This window comes from Corythoichthys intestinalis, chromosome 3 (assembly GCF_030265065.1).
Source record: "Corythoichthys intestinalis isolate RoL2023-P3 chromosome 3, ASM3026506v1, whole genome shotgun sequence".
Lineage (NCBI taxonomy): Eukaryota > Metazoa > Chordata > Actinopteri > Syngnathiformes > Syngnathidae > Corythoichthys > Corythoichthys intestinalis.
In genome coordinates, this window is record NC_080397.1 from 8931333 (window position 1) to 8944069 (window position 12737).

The following is a 12737-nucleotide window of genomic DNA, read 5'->3' on the forward strand; positions in this document are numbered from 1 at the left end:
TTCAATAGCTCCTAGCCCATTTGACCTTTGGACCCCAAACCAGTGCAGGGTTGAAGTACTTTACTTGGAGATCAGAGCACACCTCTTAGTTTTCCAATTTATCTCTTTAAAAATATTTCATGATTTTTTAAATTGACTGACAAATTTCAAACTTCAATAGCTCCTAGCCCATTTGACCTTTTGACCCGAAACCAGTGCAGGGTTGAAGTCCTTTACTTGGAGATCAGGGCACACCTCTTAGTTTTCCAATTTATCTCTTTATAAATTTTTAATGATTTTTTTATTTTTTGACTAGCTTCCAACTTCAATAGCTCCTAGCCCATTTGACCTTTTGACCCCAAACCAGTGCAGGGTTGAAGTACTTTACTTGGAGATCAGGGCACACCTCTTAGTTTTCCAATTTATACATTTATAAATTTTTAATGATTTTTTAAATTGACTGACAAATTTCAAACGTCAATAGCTCCTAGCCCATTTGACCTTTTGACCCCAAACCAGTACAGGGTTGAAGTACTTTACTTGGAGATCAGGGCACACCTCTTAGTTTTCCAATTCATCTCTTTACAATATTTTAATGATTTTTTAATTTTTTGACTAGCTTCCAACTTCAATAGCTCCTAGCCCATTTGACCTTTTGACCCCAAACCAGTGCAGGGTTGAAGTAATTTACTTTGAGATCAGGGCACACCTCTTAGTTTTCCAATTTATATATTTATAAATTTTTAATGATTTTTTTAATTGACTGACTAGCTTCCAACTTCAATAGCTCCTAGCCCATTTGACCTTTGGACCCCAAACCAGTGCAGGGTTGAAGTACTTTACTTGGAGATCAGGGCACACCTCTTAGTTTTCCAATTTATCTCTTTAAAAATATTTCATGATTTTTTAAATTGACTGACAAATTTCAAACTTCAATAGCTCCTAGCCCATTTGACCTTTTGACCCGAAACCAGTGCAAGGTTGAAGTCCTTTACTTGGAGATCAGGGCACACCTCTTAGTTTTCCAATTTATCTCTTTATAAATTTTTTATGATTTTTTTATTTTTTGACTAGCTTCCAACTTCAATAGCTCCTAGCCCATTTGACCTTTTGACCCCAAACCAGTGCAGGGTTGAAGTACTTTACTTGGAGATCAGGGCACACCTCTTAGTTTTCCAATTTATACATTTATAAATTTTTAATGATTTTTTAATTTTTTGACTAGCTTCCAACTTCAATAGCTCCTAGCCCATTTGACCTTTTGACCCCAAACCAGTGCAGGGTTGAAGTACTTTACTTGGTGTTCGAGGCACACCTCTTAGTTTTCCAATTTATGCCTCCAAATTTTTTTTATGATTTTTTAATTTATTGACTAGCTTCAAACTTCAATAGCTCCTAGGCCATTTGACCTTTTGACCCCAAACCAGTGTAGGGTTGAAGTACTTTACTTGGAGATCAGGGCACACCTCTTAGTTTTCCAAAATATCTCTTTATAAATTTTGCATGATTTTTTTAATTGACTGACTAGCTTCCAACTTCAATAGCTCCTAGCCCATTTGACCTTTTGAACCCAAACCAGTGCAGGGTTGAAGTACTTTACTTGGAGATCAGGGCACACCTCTTAGTTTTCCAATTTATCCCTCCAAAAATTTTTTAATGATTTTTTAAATTATTGACTAGCTTCAAACTTCAATAGCTCCTAGGCCATTTGACCTTTTGACCCCAAACCAGTGCAGGGTTGAAATACTTTACTTGGAGTTCAAGGCACACCTCTTAGTTTTCCAATTTATCTCTCCATAATTTTTAAATGATTTTTTAAATCGATAGACTAGCTTCAAACTTCAATAGCTCCTAGGCCATTTGACCTTTTGACCTCAAACCAGTGCAAGGTTGAAGTACTTTACTTGGTGTTCAAGGCACACCTCTTAGTTTTCCAATTTATGCCTCCAAATTTTTTTAATGATTTTTTAAATTATTGACTAGCTTCAAACTTCAATAGCTCCTAGGCCATTTGACCTTTTGACCCCAAACCAGTGCAGGGTTGACATACTTTACTTGGTGTTCAAGGCACACCTCTTAGTTTTCCAATTTATGCCTCCAAATTTTTTTAAATGATTTTTTAATTTATTGACTAGCTTCAAACTTCAATAGCTCCTAGGCCATTTGACCTTTTGACCCCAAACCGGTGCAGGGTTGACATACTTTACTTGAAGTTCAAGGCACACCTCTTAGTTTTCCAATTTATGCCTCCAAATTTTTTTTATGATTTTTTAAATTATTGACTAGCTTCAAACTTCAATAGCTCCTAGGCCATTTGACCTTTTGACCTCAAACCAGTGCAGGGTTTACATACTTTACTTGGAGTTCAAGGCACACCTCTTAGTTTTCCAATTTATCCCTCCAAAAAATTTTTTATGATTTTTTAAATTATTGACTAGCTTCAAACTTCAATAGCTCCTAGGCCATTTGACCTTTTGACCTCAAACCAGTGCAAGGTTGAAGTACTTTACTTGGAGATCAGGGCACACCTCTTAGTTTTCCAAAATATCTCTTTATAAATTTTGCATGATTTTTTTAATTGACTGACTAGCTTCCAACTTCAATAGCTCCTAGCCCATTTGACCTTTTGAACCCAAACCAGTGCAGGGTTGAAGTACTTTACTTGGAGATCAGGGCACACCTCTTAGTTTTCCAATTTATCCCTCCAAAAATTTTTTAATGATTTTTTAAATTATTGACTAGCTTCAAACTTCAATAGCTCCTAGGCCATTTGACCTTTTGACTTCAAACCAGTGCAAGGTTGACGTACTTTACTTGGTGTTCAAGGCACACCTCTTAGTTTTCCAATTTATGCCTCCAAATTTTTTTTAATGATTTTTTAATTTATTGATTAGCTTCAAACTTCAATAGCTCCTAGGCCATTTGACCTTTTGACCCCAAACCAGTGCAGGGTTTACATACTTTACTTGGAGTTCAAGGCACACCTCTTAGTTTTCCAATTTATCCCTCCAAAAAAATTTTTATGATTTTTTAAATTATTGACTAGCTTCAAACTTCAATAGCTCCTAGGCCATTTGACCTTTTGACCCCAAACCAGTGCAGGGTTGACATACTTTACTTGGTGTTCAAGGCACACCTCTTAGTTTTCCAATTTATGCCTCCAAATTTTTTTTATGATTTTTTAAATTATTGACTAGCTTCAAACTTCAATAGCTCCTAGGCCATTTGACCTTTTTCCTCAAACCAGTGCAAGGTTGAAGTACTTTACTTGGTGTTCAAGGCACACCTCTTAGTTTTCCAATTTATCCCTCCAAAAAAAATTTTATGATTTTTTAAATTATTGACTAGCTTCAAACTTCAATAGCTCCTAGGCCATTTGACCTTTTGACCCCAAACCAGTGCAGGGTTGACATACTTTACTTGTTGTTCAAGGCACACCTCTTAGTTTTCCAATTTATGCCTCCAAATTTTTTTTATGATTTTTTAAATTATTGACTAGCTTCAAACTTCAATAGCTCCTAGGCCATTTGACCTTTTGACCTCAAACCAGTGCGAGGTTGAAGTACTTTACTTGGTGTTCAAGGCACACCTCTTAGTTTTCCCTTTTTTTATGTATAGGTTGTTAATAAATGTACTTGATTAAAACTTAAGTAGCTGTGAGGTCATTTGACCTTTTTGTTCATTATCAGTGTACATTTGTAGTCCTGTTCTTGCTGTTTCTGAATTTTTCTTTTTTTTCATTCAGACAGCTACACATTTTCCATCTGTTTCGTTAAATCCTACCACAAATTGAATACGATCTGTCAATATACTTGATACAAGTACAGAAAAAGCATGCTTGATTTTAAACTTTTTATTTTAACAGTGTTTTTATTTATCAGGCAGCCATCATTCTTTTTTTTTATTGAGCCATCATTCTTTTTTTTATTGAGAAAAAAAAAAAAATAATTCAAAGACCTCAAGCGGGATTCGATCCCGCATTCTCAGGTGCGACAGACAACCGATTCTGTTATCGAGCTATTCTTCCATGTGACGTCACAACAATGTTTTCTGCTTCTAGAAGAATGTTTCGGCACGTACGCCATCTGTCACTGTGCGGTAAAACCTGAAAGAGAAACGCAACAGAAAAGAAAGTGCGGCTGGCTTGAACAGAACGCGGCTCAGTTCACCGCAGTGAATTTTTTTCATGTTTTCCTCCCAAGAGGAACCATAACAAAGATATTTGAAATATTTCATTAGCCGGGCTAATGTCATGCTCTCAGCTGTGTAATTATTTTACGGTAAGCGTACGTAAAATGCATAGCTGATTAAAGCTACGTTACCCTACATAATACTTTTCTCGTAGCAATAGTACGACTTTTATCTTGTAGTGACCCAGGGGTTGGCAACCCAAAATGTTGAGCCATATTTGACCCCCCAAAAAAAATCTGGAGCCACGAAAAATTAAAGCCTTGTATAAGCTTTATAATGAAAGCAACACCGGATGTACAGTATGAATCAATATTAGCCTACTATCAATGACCAAGTTGGCTAAATACATAATTAGCCTTCATGATTATTTTCCCTGCAGTGGATCCCATCCTAGAGATTGATCCACGTGACTAACATTGTACAATGCAAATTTCATTTTATAAATTGAAAGTGTCTCATGGTTGTCCTACAGAAACCATATTTAAAAACAAAATATACATTTCCCCTCCATCTTTTTCCATTTTGAAATTTTTTTGAAAAAAGCGCCAGGGAGCCACTAGGGCAGCGCAAAAAAAAAAAAAAAAAAATCCCTATTATAAACCATTTTTCTACTAGAGAGCACTTATGCCCGTTCGACATACGATGCTTCATTTTTTGGGGGGGCATTTCTTTGGCTTAATGCAGTTATGTGCTGGGTTATAGTCTTAAAAGTATAGTTCTCTTTGTGCTGGGGGGTGGAGAAGAAAAAAAAAAAAAAAAAAAAAAAAAAGTTTAACACTGTAAGAACATATACACACACACACACACACACACACACACACACACACACACACACACAGTTTCCCCTTCCTCTAGTAAAAATTTTTGCCATTTTACACTATTAACACATTGGAATCTGTAAAAGCATATGCTAAAATTGTACTTTTACAAAAACCTGAAGTTACGACTGTAGTATTTGATTTTTTACAATTACAAAAAAATGAATGCAAGGGAGCATTTTTTATTATTGTTCTTTTCCACTTTCAACAGTCAACAAGGGATGTCACTGCTGCATCACTTTCCTGTGGCACCAAAAATTGGGCACTCAATAGAAGGATCATCCTTCTTGTGCACTTTGTATTCACATGCTGCTTTGTCCAACACTGATACGCAGTCATCGGGAAATTGTGTGGGAATGCTATACCTGCAAATAAGGACAGAACAGTCAACTGCCGCCCATTTTACACAGTAATGCTTGAAAGGATACGAATATAATCAACTTACACAGCGCAGCATCCGACGCAGGAACAATTCATGCAGTCACCGTTTATCCAAGTTGATCCAACTGGGTACCATTTATTATCCGCCTCGTCGAAGCACCGAGTTTCACCTTCAGGCATTAAAGAATGCTTACAGTATATCAAATGTTACTTTATGAACAAAATCAAATATACATCTACCTTGTTTGGGCACCCTAGCAGTGCAAAATCCATACGACACTGGCAGCAGGGCACACACCACGAAAGCCAAAGATAGGTATCTTCCCTAAGGGAAACATAAAAACTGATGATTCAACACATTTTTAAACAACTCCTTATTGGGACAAACAATTAACCTTACCATTACTGCAGTTAGTCAACAAAAAGTGGGGTCTTGTCTTATAAAGTATTACTGAAGGACACAGAAGAACCATTAAAATTACAGTAAACATTGTGAAATCAGGGGCATAAACCTCTGTCATCAGTAAATATCACATTTTAGTATACAACATTGACAATACATATCACACTTCAAAAAAGAAAAATTTAATGTCCTTCTAGGGTCAGTTACGAAGAAGCTGGCTTCCTTTTAAAATGAACTAAAGGCGGGGACTGCATTTGATGGAATTTGAGAAAGCTGGTTTCCAAAGTTACTCCTCACATTTTCTGCAAGAATTTAATTTCCTTCAAATTTCATCCATTCAAATGTATTCAGTCAGCAGTCATCTCATTGAATAAACCAATTGATAATATGCATTAGGAAGATTTTAGAAATGATCATTTACTATATCGGCATTGATGAAAAATGTTGGAATAATCTCATTGATCCCTGCCAGGGTTCAGAGGCAAGTTGAACCCAAATGCAGGAACACCGAGGCAAAGCCAGATTATTTGGTGGAGAACTCAAAAACACTGTAATAAAGAACTCAAATGAAGTATACAAATAAAGGTCCAGGAAAGAAAAGCACAAACAAAACTTAGGAGGTGAACAAAAATATACAAAGGACTAGGTTTCAAAACTACTTACAGAGATGCAGGAAGATACAGGCCTGGATGTAGAATGAGAAGGACAGCACAAGGGGAGCTTAATATACAGACATGGCGTAACAAGACAACGAGGCACAGGTGGGTGACATGAGAGGAAGCTGACTGGTACATACACAAGGAGCAGGCAACAACAGGTGAAATCAATGGGTAATCAGAAGGCCAAGGCACACTCGGGCAAAAACTTGACAGAACCTAACTTAAACCATGACCGATCCCAAACTTGTGTTGTTTTCACATGCTCTGAAAAAGATGATTCTTACCACTTGGTAGTTGATAATTACGAGCAGAGGTGGGTAAAGTAGCCAAAAATTATACTCAATTAAGAGTAGCGTTACTTCAAAATAATATTACTCAAGAAAAAGTAAAAGTAGTCTTCCAAAAAATGTACCGCAGCACATGTAAAAAAGTATTTGGTGACAAAAACTACTCAAGTAATGAGTAAGGGCCCAAATACACCATATGCATGATCGTTGCGGTTGCGGTCCGACTCTGGTAAAAAATAGCGCCGGAGCCAATCCGTTCCCATTATATCCTATTGTTCAACGTATACCGGCCGCGTCAGTGCTCCAGATTGCCTGCGGACTATCTCCGGCGTGCTGTAGCCCGTTGGATGGTATAGGCTATTTTCTATTTTTGCCGGACACGCATCCGACAAAATGGGCGGAGCTGGGCCAGGACGTAACAGCCCAGTTGCTTATTCACGGTTTAAACACCAGCAAACATGGACGAAGAACGTTTCATCATGGAGGTGGAAAGTCACAAAGTGATATACGATGCAGCAGATCGTTATTATAAGGACAGCATTAAAAGAGAAGCTGCAAGGTGTTCTATTATGTGTGTTTTTCTGGCAATGATATCAAACACACGACGTGCTGACAACTTTGAGCGGGAAAAAAAAAAAGCAGCGTATCTTAAAGTGGCTCCACTGCAGAAATTCTCATGCCCGGCGCAAACACAATGTCGGTTTGTATACAGAGTAGAAGGGGAAAAGTACGTAAGAGAATAAAGAGTCACCCACAAGTTTTGACCTGGTGGTCTATTCAAGACGTTTCTCTTTCTTTCCTACATTTTACTTGACTTTTCATAGAAAACCCAACAGTTTGCGCTGGGCACACGAATCTGCAGTGTTGAGACACCAATTCCAAGTACGCAGTTTTTTAGTTCATGTAGTATATAATTCGCTATCCATTTCATAAATATTATAGATTATTTAACAGTTGTTTATAATAGCTTTATCAGATGTTATGTGCCATAAATTCTAAATGTGCACAAAGATATAAACCCACCGACACAACCAAGGGCAAAATAGGGCCCCGCCCCCCTACCCCCCACACACGGAGCCCTGATCTCAACATGATGCAGTCAATCTGGAATTAAGAGACATAACTAAAATATCAATATGCAAATTAAAAAAAAATGTGCTCTCTCTCTGCTTCTCTGATGAGTATAGACTCCATGTGTTTTTCGTTGTTTTAAATGGCACATTATAGCGTGCGATCACGCGAGCGCTCAAGAGGGAACGGAGTTGGCGGACTGCAACCGTGCGCAGCCGGTATGATTTGCCTGTTTTTGACGTACTGCGTGGCACGCAGTCAACACTGAGCCGGAACGGAACCGGAACGATCATGCATCTGGTTTATTTGGGCCCTAACAATGTGAGTATCTGCATATGTTTTTGTTTTTTAAACAATGGTATTTTTTCTCAGCACAAAGTTATCTGTGAACTGTTATTATTATACTGTACTATAACATATTACATAACCCATTAAGCCAAATAAATACAAAAAAAAAAAAAAAAAAGAGAAAGACGGAAAAAAATTAACAGAACTGAAGCATCATTTGTCTAAAGAGCATGAGTGCCCTCTAGTGTAGAAAATAGTTCTTAGTTTGAATATTTTAATAGTGAATAGTTCCTATTATGAAATTAAAAGGTGCAAAATAAAAACTGTAAGAGAGGTTAAAATCTGCGCTTTCGAGCTGGGTTGATGGCAGCGCTCTATGTCATGTACTTCATTTTTTACGGTGCTTTACGCCACGTGATTGAACGGGCTAGCATAATCATAGAACAGCAAGCTCGAGTGTGATTGGTATAATGGAATAATGTGATTATTGTTGCCACATCTCATTGGTGAAACTGGTAACGCTACAAAATTAAAAATCTAAAATGAAGAATAAAGAAGAAAGAAAAAAGTAACATCTAGCGTAGCCCTAAGTAGCGGAGTAAGAGTAGCATTTCTTCTTCACAAATCTACTCAAGTAAAAAGTATGGCTTAGTAAAACTACCTTTCAAAGTACTTTTTTCCCCCAAAAAAGTTACTCAAGTAAATGTAACGGAGTAAATGTAGCGCGTTACTACCCACCTCCGCTCCTTATGTCCATCCACCGGTTGGTTTGTTTATATTCAACGTAACTCAAGAACAAATAAAGGGATTATTGTCAAACTTGCAAGAGATGTTTGCAATATGAAAATGAAGAGGTGATTAAATTTGGGGGTAATGAGGTCAAAGGTGACAATGGTGTTTTAAATTTGGCTGCTTTGGCAAAGTCTGCTCTCTCAGAGGGCTCCTCTATTTATAAATGTGTGCGGCAAGTGCCTAGGTTTGATCTCAACACTCTTAGCGACGATATAACAGCATAACTTGCATGTTCACTTTTTGCTGGGGACGGGAGATTAATAAGACCAAACAGATTGGGTGTACAGGGGTCAGGGCTACATTTCTCACTATTATGAACCTAACTGATTAATAAAGTAAATGATCAATGCAAAATATATCTGTATTGACTGAGTTTCATGTGATACACTGTTCAATGCAAACCTTTGTTTTCAAAAACTACTTAAGAAACATTTGGAAACCTTCCACAATAAATTGTCAGCAAATAAACTGCAATAATTGAACATAACTTAAATTATATTGACAAACACAACATATGCAAACTTGTTAATAATCTCTTAACTATCCAGGAATGCAAAAAATAAACATTTGTCTTCCAAAATACCATTAACTGAAAAACCTTCTTAGTCGGGGAATAACAAAAATAAATGAAAATGGAGCCTTCCTTCAGGTAGAACACTACTGCTTTTGTCCACAAGCACAGCCAGACTCAACCAAAACTGAAAGCTCCTTTTGGGCTGCTTTAAGACCACAAACAAATTAATTAATTAAATTAAAATGAAAATTGGGGAGAAGGGGTATACCTCGGTTCACTACATTTCTCACAATTTATTTAATATTAACAATAGAAAACACATCCAAGAGGACACTTCTCTCTATGCAGCTTCCTACTCGATTTTTGCCAGTTAGCAAGTTCAGAGTTTAATGTTATGATTACTCCGATGCAGTTCGGACTTTAAATAGCAAAATTAGCGTTGTGTTCCCCACCACCACAACATTGACATCTTTTACTGTTTAGATTACTTACAGTGGCTGCTGCTGGCCAATAAAAAAATTCTAATATACCTCCTCTTCAAAGGGGGCAAAAGAGGCGGCATGTTGTCGACTTGTTGTCTTTGTTGGGGCTGTATGTGTGCGTGTGTGTGTGTGTGTGTGTGGGGGGGGGGGGGGGGTCAAGTAATCAGCCAATCAAAGTTCATATAAGAGGGGAAAAATGGACTGGCACATTCAGCAAGTGAAAAGGGGTAAATGTAAGTCTGAACATAATGAAAATAATTCACTTAATAATCGTAGGTCAATTCTATTCTTACAACATATGGGAACTAAATTACCTATATACTCATTGTACAATGTAAATAAGGTTGCTAAAAGTTGGTGGGGACAATTTGAGTTTCCTGAAAAGTTGGTCGTGTTATGTCCCTACCGTCCCTATGCAAACCCACGCCCTTGGTGTGCGGTATACATCACGTTATCTCCTTCCTAAAAAGCTCCCTGCATTGCAAATGTATTACAACTAAAATATTTAATTGAAGTGTTTGTTTGTTTGTTTGTTTGTTTGTTTGTTTGTTTGTTTGTTTGTTTGTTTGTTTGTATGGAGGGGCAAGTACAGTACTGTACTCCACTGTACATCCAGGCTGCATCTAAATTTCACAAGTACTACTTAAAATTATTTTATATTTTTATTATTTTTTGTTTATTGTTGTTTTGTTTGTTGTTGTAATACAAAGCGTCAGTAAATGATTGCATATTTAATCCATTTGCAACATATGACTAAACGCTTTGAATATTACCCACTTCTAGCTGCCATAAAATTGTGTGCAAGCTAACTAAATCCATCCATCCATCCATCCATCCATCCATCCATCCATCCATCCATCCATCCATCCATCCATCCATCCATCCATCCATCCATCCATCCATCCATCCATCCATCCATCCATCCATCCATCATCTTCCGCTTAGTCCGGGGTTGGGTTGCGGGGCCAGCAGCTTTAGCTTTAGCAGGGAATCCCAGACTTCCCTCTCCCCAGCCACTTCAACCAGCTCCTCTGGTGGGATTCCAAGGCGTTCCCAGGCCAGCCGAGCGACATAGTCTCTCCAGCGTGTCCTGGGTCGACCCCGGGGCCTCCCGCTGGTGGGACATGCCCGGAACACCTCTCCAGGGAGGCGTCCAGGAGGCATCCGAACCAGATGCCCGAGCCACCTCAACTGGCTCCTCTCAACGCGGAGGAGTAGCGGCTCGACACCAAGCCCCTCCCGGATGACCGAGCTTCTCAATCTATTTCTAAGGGAGAGCCCGGACACCCTACGGCGGAAACTCATTTTGGCCCCTTTTATCCGGGATCTTTCGGTCACGACCCACAGCTTGTGACCATAGGTGAGGGTAGGAACGTAGATCGACTGGTAAATCGAGAGCTTCGCCTTTTGGCTCAGCTCCTTCTTCACTACAACGGACCGGTGCAGAGTCTGCATCACTGCAGACGCTGCACCGGTCCGCAGTGATGCAGACTCTGCACCGATCTGCCTGTCAATCTCCCGCTCCCTCCTACTCTCACTTATGAACAAGACCCCAAGATACTTGAACTCCTCCACTTGGGGCAAGATCTCATCCGCGACCCAGAGAGGGCATGCCACCCTTTTCCGGCTGAAGACCATGGTCTGGGATTTGGAGGTGCTGATCTTCATCCCAACCGCTTCACACTCGGCTGCGAACCGGCCCAGTGAGAGTTGGAGGTCACGGCTTGATGAAGTCAACAGCACCACATCATCTTCAAAAAGTAGAGATGCAATGCTGAGGTCACCAAACCGGACACCCTCAACTCTTCGGCTGCGCCTAGAAATTCTGCCCATAAAAATTATGAACAGAATCGGTGACAAAGGGCAGCCTTGGCGGAGTCCAATCCTCACCGGGAACGAATTCGACTTACTGCCGACAATGCGGACCAGACTCTGACACTGGTCGTACAGGGACCGAACAGCCCTTACCAAGGGGCTCGGTACCCCGTACTCCCGGAGCACCCTCCACAGAACTCGCCTAGGCACACGGTCGAACGCCTTCTCCAAATCCACAAAACACATGTGGACTGGTTGAGCGAACTCCCATGCCCCCTCCAGGATCCTGCCAAGGGTGTAGAGCTGGTCCACTGTTCCACGGCCCGGACGAAAACCACACTGCTCCTCCTGAATCCGAGATTCGACTTCCTGACGGACCCTCCTCTTCAGCACCCCTGAATAGACTTTACCGGGGAGGCTGACGAGTGTGATCCCTCTATAATTGGAACACACCCTCCGGTCCCCCTTCTTAAAAAGGAGGACCACCACCCTGGTCTGCCAATCCAGAGGCACTGTCCCCAATGTCCACTCAATGTTGTAGAGGCGTGTCAGCCACGACAGCCCCACAACATCCAGAGCCTTTAGGAACTCCGGGCGGATCTCATCGACCCCCGGGGCCTTGCCTCCGAGGAGCTTTCCAACCACCTCAGGGACTTCAACCCCAGAGATCGGAGAGCCCACCTCGGAGTCCCCAGACCCTGCTTCCTCAAAGGAAGGCGTGTCGGTGGAATTGAGGTCTTCGAAGTATTCTCCCCACCGACTCACGACGTCCCGAGTCGAGGTCAGCAGTACCCCATCTTCATTATATACAGTGTTAATGGTGCACTGCTTTCCTCTCCGCAGACAACGGATGGTGGACCAGAATTTCCTCGAAGCCGTTCAGAAGTCATTTTCCATAGCCTCGCCAAACTCCTCCCATGTCCGAGTTTTTGCCTCAGCAACCGCCATAGCTGCAGTCCGCTTGGCCAGCCGGTACCTGTCAGCTGCCTCCGGAGTCCCACAGGCCAAAAAGGCCCGGTGGGCCTCCTTCTTCAGCTTGACGGCATCCCTTACCGCT

At 40.3% G+C, this 12737-nt stretch overlaps 1 long non-coding RNA gene across 1 annotated transcript; it reads right to left on the bottom strand.

The window, feature by feature from the left end:
* Positions 1-5154: 5154 nt before the first annotated feature.
* On the bottom strand, positions 5155-6536 carry LOC130913886 (uncharacterized). Its single transcript, XR_009062825.1, has 5 exons — positions 6436-6536; positions 5770-5820; positions 5610-5694; positions 5434-5539; positions 5155-5353 (listed from the first exon to the last, which is right to left on the bottom strand). It is a non-coding gene; the product is annotated as an uncharacterized LOC130913886 (long non-coding RNA).
* Between the last annotated feature and the right edge of the window lie 6201 nt (positions 6537-12737).